The 10,813-nt window shown below is 42.5% G+C and overlaps 1 non-coding gene across 1 annotated transcript; it reads left to right on the top strand.

The window, feature by feature from the left end:
* Nucleotides 1-6,144: 6,144 nt before the first annotated feature.
* LOC113776579 lies at nt 6,145-6,251 on the top strand. Its single transcript, XR_003469066.1, has one exon. It is a non-coding gene; the product is annotated as a small nucleolar RNA R71 (small nucleolar RNA).
* Nucleotides 6,252-10,813: the final 4,562 nt, after the last annotated feature.

The following is a 10,813-nucleotide window of genomic DNA, read 5'->3' on the forward strand; positions in this document are numbered from 1 at the left end:
GGAAATTAAATATACGAAACAGACACACGTGGACCTATAACTGGAGTCACTGTCCCCAGATGGACAGTCAACAACCCAAAACAGGTTACTAAAATTAGCAATTAACCCCAAAGAGCTAGCAATTCCAGCAACAACAGAAATTACCCAATGAATTAATCTGCTCGACACGCCCTCAAAGAAACCCAACCCCAAAATGTGCAGGAGAAACTCCAAATAAAGCAGCAGACGACAAAACAAGAAAATTATCCCAATTGCGAATAAATTCCAGCAATTAGCTTCTGGAAATTGCGAAAGAGGAAAGGCGAACAATACCTCCACCTGTCAATCTTGACAGGTGGTGCTGTGGCGACGGCTGGACAGCCACACTCGCGTGGGAGGAGCGACGCTTGGGCAGAGTGGAGGAGCCACCACGGACGGCTTGCTCGCGGGCTGCGCGTGCGACTGAGGAAGTGCGGCGGCTGTGCAGAGAGACGGTGGCTGGCGCTTCGTGTGGCTGGCGCGGCTGTGGCGTGGCTGTGCAGATCGAGAAGCCCGCGCGAGGTGGGTGGCGCAGCGTGAAGCTCGGGGCGGCGCGCAGAGGTCAGCAGCGGGCTGCGGCTCGCGGCGGCTCTGGTGGCGCGCGAGTTTGAACAAGGGCTGCGGCGTGCTGAGCGAGGAAGAGGCGCGCTGCGGCGCGCGGCTGTGGCCGAGGAAGAGGGTGGCGCGCGGTGGAGTTGGGGATGGCGGTGTGCACGGGCGGCAGACAGAGCAAAACAGAGGAGAAGGAAGAAAGAAAAGAGAAAGAAAGAAGAAGAAAGAAAGAAAAAGAAAGAAAAGAAAAGAAGGAAAAGAAAAACTGTTTTTTTTTTTTTTGTTTGTTTAAAAAAATTGTCTGTAGGCTCCTTTGAAGCCACGAAAAAAAAAAAAAATATTCCCTCTTTGAATTTCTGACTAAACTACGGTGATTTTCAAAATTCTTTTCATCTTTTTTTTTTTTTTTTTTTTTAGATAAATGTCAAACATGGCGTGGGCACGCCAAGATTAGAGAGCATCCACTGCCTTCGAGAGTTACCTTACGCACTTTAACGCGTGCCCCCCTCGCGTGGGCACGCCAAGATTCTATTTTCTGCCGGCGTCGCTAGGTGTTGAGAATTTACCAACACAGCGTGGGCACGCCATGTTTTATGAACATCCTCTGCCCATGGGACTTGAACTTAGACGCTTAACGCGTGCCCTCCTCGCGTGGGCGCGCCAAGACTCTCTATCCTGATCAAAGTTAGAAAAAAATCAAGAGTGACTAGTACCCACGTGAGAAACGACATAATTGAATAATTAAGCACTAAAACAACAGAATTAACTATTGGGTTGCCTCCCAAAAGCGCCTTTCTTTAACGTCTTTGGCCAGACGATGTCCACAACTTTGCTTAAACTAAGCAAATAGGGTCCTCCAAGTGCATCATCTCCACCCGTTCAGTTGGAGCCCCTTCATAATACGGCTTGAGACGATGACCATTCACCACAAATTTCCTCTCAGTCTTCAAGCTTTGGACCTCTACTGCACCATAATGAAAGGCATTAGTCACAACAAAAGGACCAATCCAACGAGAACGTAATTTACCTGGAAAAAACTTCAATTTGGAGTGGTACAGTAGAACTTTTTGCCCACACTCGAATGTCTTCCTTGAGATCTGTTGGTCATGAAAGATCTTATTCCTCTCCTTATAGATTACCGCATTCTCATAGGCTTCATTGCGAATCTCCTCCAACTCCTGTAACTGTAACTTTCTTTGGATTCCGCCCTCCTCAATATCCATATTGCATTGTTTTACCGCCCAAAATGCTCTATGCTCGAACTCCACTGGAAGATGGCAAGGCTTACCAAATACCAACCTATAGGGAGACATCCCTATAGGCGTCTTGTAAGCGGTCCTGTATGCCCACAAAGCATCCTCCAACCTTGAGCTCCAGTCCTTCCTATCAGGGCGGACCATCTTTTCCAAAATAGACTTTACTTCCCTATTCGAGACTTCAGCCTGGCCATTGGTCTGTGGATGGTAGGAAGTGGAAACCTTATGAAGTACACCATATCTCCTGAACAAAGCAGCAATTGTCTTATTGCAAAAATGCATCCCCCTATCACTCACAACTGCCCGTGGCATTCCAAATCGCACGAAAATGTTAGACTTTATGAAGTCTGCAACAACCTTAGAATCATTAGTGCGGGTGGCTTTTGCTTCCACCCACTTCGAGACATAATCCACTGCTAGTAAAATGTATAAAAATCCACAAGAATTTGGAAAGGGACCCATGAAATCTATACCCCAAGTATCAAAAATTTCAATAAAAAGCATGGGCACCTGTGGCAGTTGATCCCTGCGGGATAAATTGCCTACCCTCTGACATTTATCACATGTCTTACAAAACAAGTAAGCATCCTTAAATAAGGTAGGCCAATAAAATCCACTTTCCAACACTTTTCTAGCAGTACGTTTAGATCCAAAATGACCCCCACATGCATAAGAGTGACAGAAAGTCAATATAGATTGGAATTCACCTTCACTTACACATCGCCTCAGTATTTGGTCAGCACCTTGTTTCCACAGATAGGGATCATCCCAGATATAGTACTTCGCATCACTTTTCAGTTTGTCCCTTTTTGCCTTAGGCCAACCTGCGGGCAATTTGTCAGTAACCAAATAATTCACAATATCTGCAAACCAAGGAGGGGATGAATTAATAGAAAGTAAATGTTCTTCAGGAAAAGACTCCCTTAATGGTAATTCTTCCTCCGCTACCAGTATTCGACTGAGGTGGTCAGCTACCAGATTCTCTGCTCCTTTTTTATCTCTGATTTCCAAGTCAAATTCCTGCAGGAGCAATATCCATCTTATCAAGCGGGGTTTAGCGTCCTTCTTGGTCAGTAGGTACCTAAAAGCTGCATGGTCAGAATACACAATTACTTTAGCACCTAACAAATAAGGTCTAAACTTTTCTAAAGCAAAAATAACAGCTAAGAGTTCTTTCTCCGTAGTAGAGTAATTGAGTTGGGCGCCATTTAAAGCTCTAGAGGCATAATATATTGCGTGCGCCGCTTTCTCCACCCTTTGCCCCAAAACTGCTCCCACGGAGTGATCGCTGGCATCACACATAATTTCAAACGGAAGATTCCAGTCAGGGGGTTGGATGACAGGTGGAGAAGTGAGTAATTTCTTCAACTTCTTGAACGCTTCCTTGCACTCCTCGTTGAATTCAAAAATAACATCCTTTTGCAAAAGTCTGAAAAGTGGTGCCCCAATCTTTGAGAAGTCTTTGATAAATCTGCGATAGAAACCTACATGTCCTAGAAACGAACGAACTTCCCGTACAGTTACGGGGTAAGGTAAAGCAGATATTACATCTATTTTAGCTTTATCAACTTCAATTCCTCTAGATGACACTACATGTCCTAGAACTATCCCGTGTTCAACCATGAAGTGACATTTTTCCCAATTGAGCACTAGGTTAGTCTCAATGCATCTTTTCAAAATTAATGTCAGGTTATCTAAGCAATCGTCAAAACTATCACCATAGACACTAAAGTCATCCATGAATACCTCAATTATTCTCTCCACATACTCAGAAAAAATGCTAATCATGCACCTCTGGAATGTTGCGGGGGCATTGCACAATCCAAAGGGCATCCTTCGATAGGCAAAAGTGCCAAAGGGGCAAGTGAAAGTTGTTTTCTCTTGATCCTCTGGCGCAATTGCTATCTGAAAATAACCAGAGAAACCATCTAAAAAACAGTAGTAGGCACGACAAGCTAATCTTTCAACCATTTGATCAATGAATGGAAGGGGAAAATGATCCTTCTTGGTCACTGCGTTCAATTTACGGTAATCGATGCACTGGCGCCAACCCGTAGGCTTTCGAATTGGAACAAGGTCCCCTTCATGATTTTCTTCCACAGTTACTCCTGCTTTCTTCGGCACCACTTGTATCGGGCTCACCCATGGGCTGTCTGAGATAGAAAAAATAATTCCTACGTCTAGAAGTTTGATTACCTCTTTTTTGACCACTTCCATCATGTTGGGGTTCAGTCTTCTTTGTGGTTGTCTTATCGGTCTAGCATCCTCTTCTAGGCGAATTCGATGCATACATACGGACGGGCTTATACCCTTGATGTCTGCAATTGTCCACCCTATAGCTTCCTTGTGCTCCCTTAAAACCCGTAGCAGCTTATCCTCCTCCGTGGGTGATAATTTGGATGAGATTATCACTGGTAACGTCTCTTTTTCACCCAAATAGGCATACTTTAAATGCTTGGGTAGGGGTTTCAACTCCACTTCAGGTGCCTGCACGATAGAAGGTAATAACTTTAGGTGCGGTTCAGGCACAAATATAGGAGCAACATCATACCTTAGAGGACTTTGGCCTAGTGAATGCAAGGCTCCAACCATTCTTTGCAAACTGATGTCTAACTCCATCTCGCAGGCTGCCTCCAGATCCAAATGTTTGGTGATTGCTACCTCCAATTCATCCCTGCCATTAATCTCAAATACTTCTTGCACCAAAGGGTCAATTACACTCACAGCAAAAACAGCATTAGAATGACATGGATATTTCATGGCTTCAAATATACTGAAATGAACTATTTTTCCGTCAAATTCCATCGTTAGGGTGCCCTCACTAACATCAATTTTTGTACGAGCTGTGCTCAAGAAGGGCCTCCCCAACAAAATTGGTGATGGATTTGGAGAACGTTCATCACCCATATCAAGAATATAAAAATCAGCAGGGAACACTAAATTATTCACTTGCACTAGCACATCTTCTATCACCCCATCAGGATAAGCATTAGTTCTATCAGCCAACTGAATTATAATGCCAGTTTCCTTTAAGGGGCCCAAATTTAGAGAAGCATAAATAGCCTTGGGCATCACATTTATGGATGCTCCTAAATCTAACATGGCATTCCTAATGCTAGTGTTCCCTATTTTACAAGGAATAGTGAACATACCTGGGTCTCCGCACTTGGGTGGAAGTTTTCTTTGAAGCACTGCAGATACGTTCTCTCCCACAATTATCCTTTCATCTCCTCTCAGTTTCCTTCTATTGATGCATAGGTCCTTCAAAAATTTGGCATACCGGGGTACTTGCTTAATTGCGTCAAGTAAGGGGATATTTATCTCCACCTTCCTAAACACCTCCAAAATTTCCTTTTCCTTATCTTGCTTCTTAGGCCTTTCCAACCTGCTAGGAAAAGGTGGTGGGTTAGGTTTAACTGGAACCACTGGGTCACGTATTACCTCTTTATTTGTGCCGGGCGTTCCTTCTTGCTCGAGCTCTTTCTCAATGCGGTCCTCATTCTTGTCCTTCGGAGCCACTGGCGCTGGTCCATCAACCTCTTTCCCACTCCTGAGGGTCATTGCACTTACATTTTTGGGATTCACCTCAGGTTGGGATGGAAGTTTTCCCTTTCCCTGGGAGTCCAGTCGGTTGACAATTGAGGCTAATTGACTCATCTGATTTTCCAAGTTTTGCATACGTGCTTTCATCTCTTGATTGCTGGCCTCAGTGTCCTGTTGAAATTTCATAGTATTAGAGGCTATGGTTTTAACCATGTCTTCTAGGGACATACCTGAGGCAGAGGAGGGTTGATTCCTTGTTTGATATTGTTGCTGGAAGCCCTGCTGTCTATTGGGGATGAAATTTTGTTGCTTATTTCCCCCATAGCTCAGATTCGGATGATCCCTCCAACCCGGATTGTATGAGTTGGAATAGGGGTCATACTGTCTACGTGGCATGGGCATGTTACCAGCCATGTTTGCCTGCTCAATTCCATCCTCTTGTAACTGTGGGCATGAGTCAGCGGTATGACCAATATTCGTACAAATCCCACACACTTTGGCTTGCTGTGCATTTCCTACAGCTATCTGTCGAACAAATGAGGTTAATTCAGATAACTGCTGTTGAATGGAAGATGAACTTACCTCGTTGACCTTTCTCGTAGGAACATCTGCTCTCGTACCAAACTGTTGGCAATTCTCTGCCATTCGCTCGATTAAATCCCATGCCTCCTGGGTAGTTTTATTCACCAGTGCACCACCACTTGCTGCATCAATGATATTTCTATCGTTCATCAGTAACTCCTCATAGAAGTACTGAATCAGCAGTTGATCACTTATTTGGTGATGAGGGCATCGGGTACGCAGCCTGGTGAACCTCTCCCAATATTCATATAAGGATTCCCCCTGAAATTGCTTGATGCCACATATTTCCTTTCGCAAACTAGCAGCTCTAGATGCAGGGAAATATTTTTCAAAAAATTTTTTCTGCATCTCCGGCCATGTGGTGATAATGCCTGCAGGTAGACAGTATAACCAGTCCTTTGCCGAATCCTTGAGAGAAAAAGGGAAGGCCCTTAATTTAATTTGTTCATCAGTTACTCCCGAGGGCTTCATACTCGAACACACTACATCAAATTCCTGCATGTGTTTGTGGGGTTCCTCTCCTGGCAGACCATGAAAAACAGGCAACAAATGTATTAAACCAGGTTTTAATTCAAAAGCTGCATTCTCACTAAGGCGAGGAAAAGTTATGCAAAGAGGTTGTTGGGTCAAGTTTGGAGCAGCCAACTCCCTTAATGTTTGTGTGTTTGCCATGGCGACGTTCTCTTGGTACGAATCACTTGAAGTGTCACTAAACGAATCTGATGGTTCGACTTCGGGCTCAGTTCCCTGAGATGCAGCACTGGAATGCTCTTCTCTGAGCTGTCTGGTTTCCTTTCTCGTTCTACGCGCGGTCTTCTCTACTTCAGGGTCAAAAATCAATTCACCTGTACGAGAAGACCTAGGCATACACTAGAAAGAATACCAGAAAATCAGAGCAAAAATGAATTTAATAAAGAAACAAATAACAACGCCAGTCCCCGGCAACGGCGCCAAAAATTGACAGGTGCCGAACCTGTGCAATAATAATAATAATAAAATCCTAACTACCACTAAAAGCAGTCAATAATTAATCCTAGGTACTGGAGCAGGGACTCTAGGTGTGCAATGGGTTACTTGATTCACCCTGTTCCCGAAGAGTTTGCTTAACCCGATATACCAGAATTAATTAGGTGACAAAGATTACTGAATAGTAGACAGTGGCAAGTAGGGTCGTCTCCTCAGGGACTGGGGATATTTGTCTCTTTTTAAATGCCAATTGGTAAGGGGGGATTTCACCAGAATGAAACTAAAATCAATTGAATAATTCAACAATAATAAATAAATAACTAACTAGCACAACTAAGCAGGAGTTAAATCAAGAATGAATAAATTCTAGCCAAGGATTCAACTACTCAGGCACAGTCCAATCATCTGATCATTGATGCAAAAGAGGTTCACTTAATGTCTTAATAGGCTAGTTATAGTCTGACGACCAATTTTTCCTTAAATCATTGATAACCAAGGTACGACCATTGATTACCCCCAATCAGCAAATATTCCTAGGTACGACCTTAGGAATTAATTTTCCAATTGCATTAATAATTAGAAAAACCTAGCCCTAATCAATAACACGCTACGAGGGTTATTTAAATTAGATCGCGTGTGCCCCTAATGTGTAAACACACCAGTTGCCACTAATATTAATCAATCAAACAATTACGGATTTAATTGACTAAACTGGCACGAGATTAATAAATCACATTGAACATCGGGCCCTTGACATCCAATTAATAAAATAATCCCATGAGAATACAAGCAGACAACGTGCAAATATTAATAAATTAAGCAACGCGTGAAAACTAATTAGATCTCACAGATTTTCGGGACTGTGCCGTCGAGTTGACCCTTGACTAGATGAAAGACTTAGCCACGCCGCATAATTAAATCACCACACGAATTAATAGATTGCAAAGACATTGCGTTTTCTATTAAGAAGTAAGGAATAAAAGGTGTTTTTCCCGTTGGGGAATATTGTCGAACACCTGGCGTGTATCAGCGGCCAGTCCAGGGAAAAGAAAAGAAAAACTAAAGACTAGGCTAAAAACTAAACTAAAAGGTGGTCCCGTTGCTTCTGTACGTTTGTTGCCTTTTAAAGAGCCAAGAGAAAGATCACTCCAAGCTCATCCAGTGGTCCCCACGATATAGTGCAAGTCTGCCGAATCCTTCTCAATATTTTGAGCCTCTGCGCGGTCCCCACCAACCAAGTACAAGCCTCCAAAGTTCTACTTAGTTTACTTTCTTGGCTTCCTACGTTGCTTTCTTAAGAGCTAGAGGACCAAAGCTATTCTGTGGGCCTCCACCGAATTGAGAGGATGAACTACCAAGGATAGGCCCTGCCGAATTGACTCTTGTCTCCTATTGCTAGTAGGACCATTTGGCAATTTTCTGCTTCACATCTGAAATTCATTCCAAATACCAAATATGAGTAAATATCAGCAATTAATACAATATTTGTCAGGGATAGAAAGGGAAATTAATAATAAAAATACTAACAAATTATACCCTATCAATTCCCCCCACACCTGAATCATGCTTGCCCTCAAGCATGGGGACACTTCACTCAACAATGGCTAGCTTTCGCATTGTCATTGCCAGTTGTGCTCATACCAAAATCAAGATTTAGTGGCTAAGTGTCAAGACATCCCTCCCGGTTAGCTCCTAAGTTCCTAGACCTGTCCAATTCATGGCTAATTTGCTTAAGAAATCCAAATATTAACTAGCAACAGTCAGTAATTAGGTCAACTGGCAACCAAAATCTCAACATTACGAACCAAGGATCGGCAGGCCAATATGATCATAAACTCACATATTCTGCACATCTGATTTCCTTCTTTACTTTTATTTTTATTTTTTTTGTTTTTATTTTTTTTGTTTTTTTTGTTTTTTTTTTTTTGCATTGTACGAATAATGCTTAGTCCCGAGCTATTCAAGTCTTTTGACGTGAACTCTGACATTTTTAGATGAAAGAGCCCAGTTACTCGACCCTTCATAGCTCCAAGACTATCTACTCATAGATATCGCCACTTTTTGACGCGAGAGCCGACACTTGTGGTGAAGCCTCCCGGTTACTAGGTGGCGACACTAGCGGAGTATAGGCATATGTTATTCACCATAAAACACCGAAATACCAAGTAATTACAGATCATAGCCCGCGTCATGTCCTAAATATGGAGAACTAAGGTAAACAGGAGACCAAACTACACAACAATGCAGGCAAAATATTTATATTGCCTAAACAAGTTAGCCATAAATTGCACCAAGTCGTTAAACTCAAAATATTCACCAAGAAAGCATGCTTTTACTAGCCACCGAAACCCAACTCATAGCATAAATCACAGCTAACAATAAATGAGTGGGCTGCCAACATATTCACCAAGACAAAAGCAAGAGAAAATCACCCAAAAGGGATAAAGGAACAACTCCTAAAACAGAAAACACTTAACTAAAAATATAGGAAAACACCCCAGAAACGGAAATGGGAAATATCTAGCACTCAAACAAAGATCCCCCCCACACCTAAATGACACATTGCCCTCAATGTGCTAAACCCGCATTAAAAGTAAAGAGAAGGGCAACGGTACTTCCCCAGAGTCGTCAGAACATGGGAGGATTAGGCGGGATCTGAGGAGGGAACCCGGCTTGCTGCATAAATGCCGCGAGATTCTGCGCCATATTGTGAATGTTAACGTCCATGTGTTTCTGCCGCGTCTCAAGCCGCTCAACTTTTAATGCGGGTTTAGCACATTGAGGGCAATGTGTCATTTAGGTGTGGGGGGGATCTTTGTTTGAGTGCTAGATATTTCCCATTTCCGTTTCTGGGGTGTTTTCCTATATTTTTAGTTAAGTGTTTTCTGTTTTAGGAGTTGTTCCTTTATCCCTTTTGGGTGATTTTCTCTTGCTTTTGTCTTGGTGAATATGTTGGCAGCCCACTCATTTATTGTTAGCTGTGATTTATGCTATGAGTTGGGTTTCGGTGGCTAGTAAAAGCATGCTTTCTTGGTGAATATTTTGAGTTTAACGACTTGGTGCAATTTATGGCTAACTTGTTTAGGCAATATAAATATTTTGCCTGCATTGTTGTGTAGTTTGGTCTCCTGTTTACCTTAGTTCTCCATATTTAGGACATGACGCGGGCTATGATCTGTAATTACTTGGTATTTCGGTGTTTTATGGTGAATAACATATGCCTATACTCCGCTAGTGTCGCCACCTAGTAACCGGGAGGCTTCACCACAAGTGTCGGCTCTCGCGTCAAAAAGTGGCGATATCTATGAGTAGATAGTCTTGGAGCTATGAAGGGTCGAGTAACTGGGCTCTTTCATCTAAAAATGTCAGAGTTCACGTCAAAAGACTTGAATAGCTCGGGACTAAGCATTATTCGTACAATGCAAAAAAAAAAAAACAAAAAAAACAAAAAAAATAAAAACAAAAAAAATAAAAATAAAAGTAAAGAAGGAAATCAGATGTGCAGAATATGTGAGTTTATGATCATATTGGCCTGCCGATCCTTGGTTCGTAATGTTGAGATTTTGGTTGCCAGTTGACCTAATTACTGACTGTTGCTAGTTAATATTTGGATTTCTTAAGCAAATTAGCCATGAATTGGACAGGTCTAGGAACTTAGGAGCTAACCGGGAGGGATGTCTTGACACTTAGCCACTAAATCTTGATTTTGGTATGAGCACAACTGGCAATGACAATGCGAAAGCTAGCCATTGTTGAGTGAAGTGTCCCCATGCTTGAGGGCAAGCATGATTCAGGTGTGGGGGGAATTGATAGGGTATAATTTGTTAGTATTTTTATTATTAATTTCCCTTTCTATCCCTGACAAATATTGTATTAATTGCTGATATTTACTCATA

This window comes from Coffea eugenioides, chromosome 6 (assembly GCF_003713205.1).
Source record: "Coffea eugenioides isolate CCC68of chromosome 6, Ceug_1.0, whole genome shotgun sequence".
Classification (NCBI taxonomy): domain Eukaryota; kingdom Viridiplantae; phylum Streptophyta; class Magnoliopsida; order Gentianales; family Rubiaceae; genus Coffea; species Coffea eugenioides.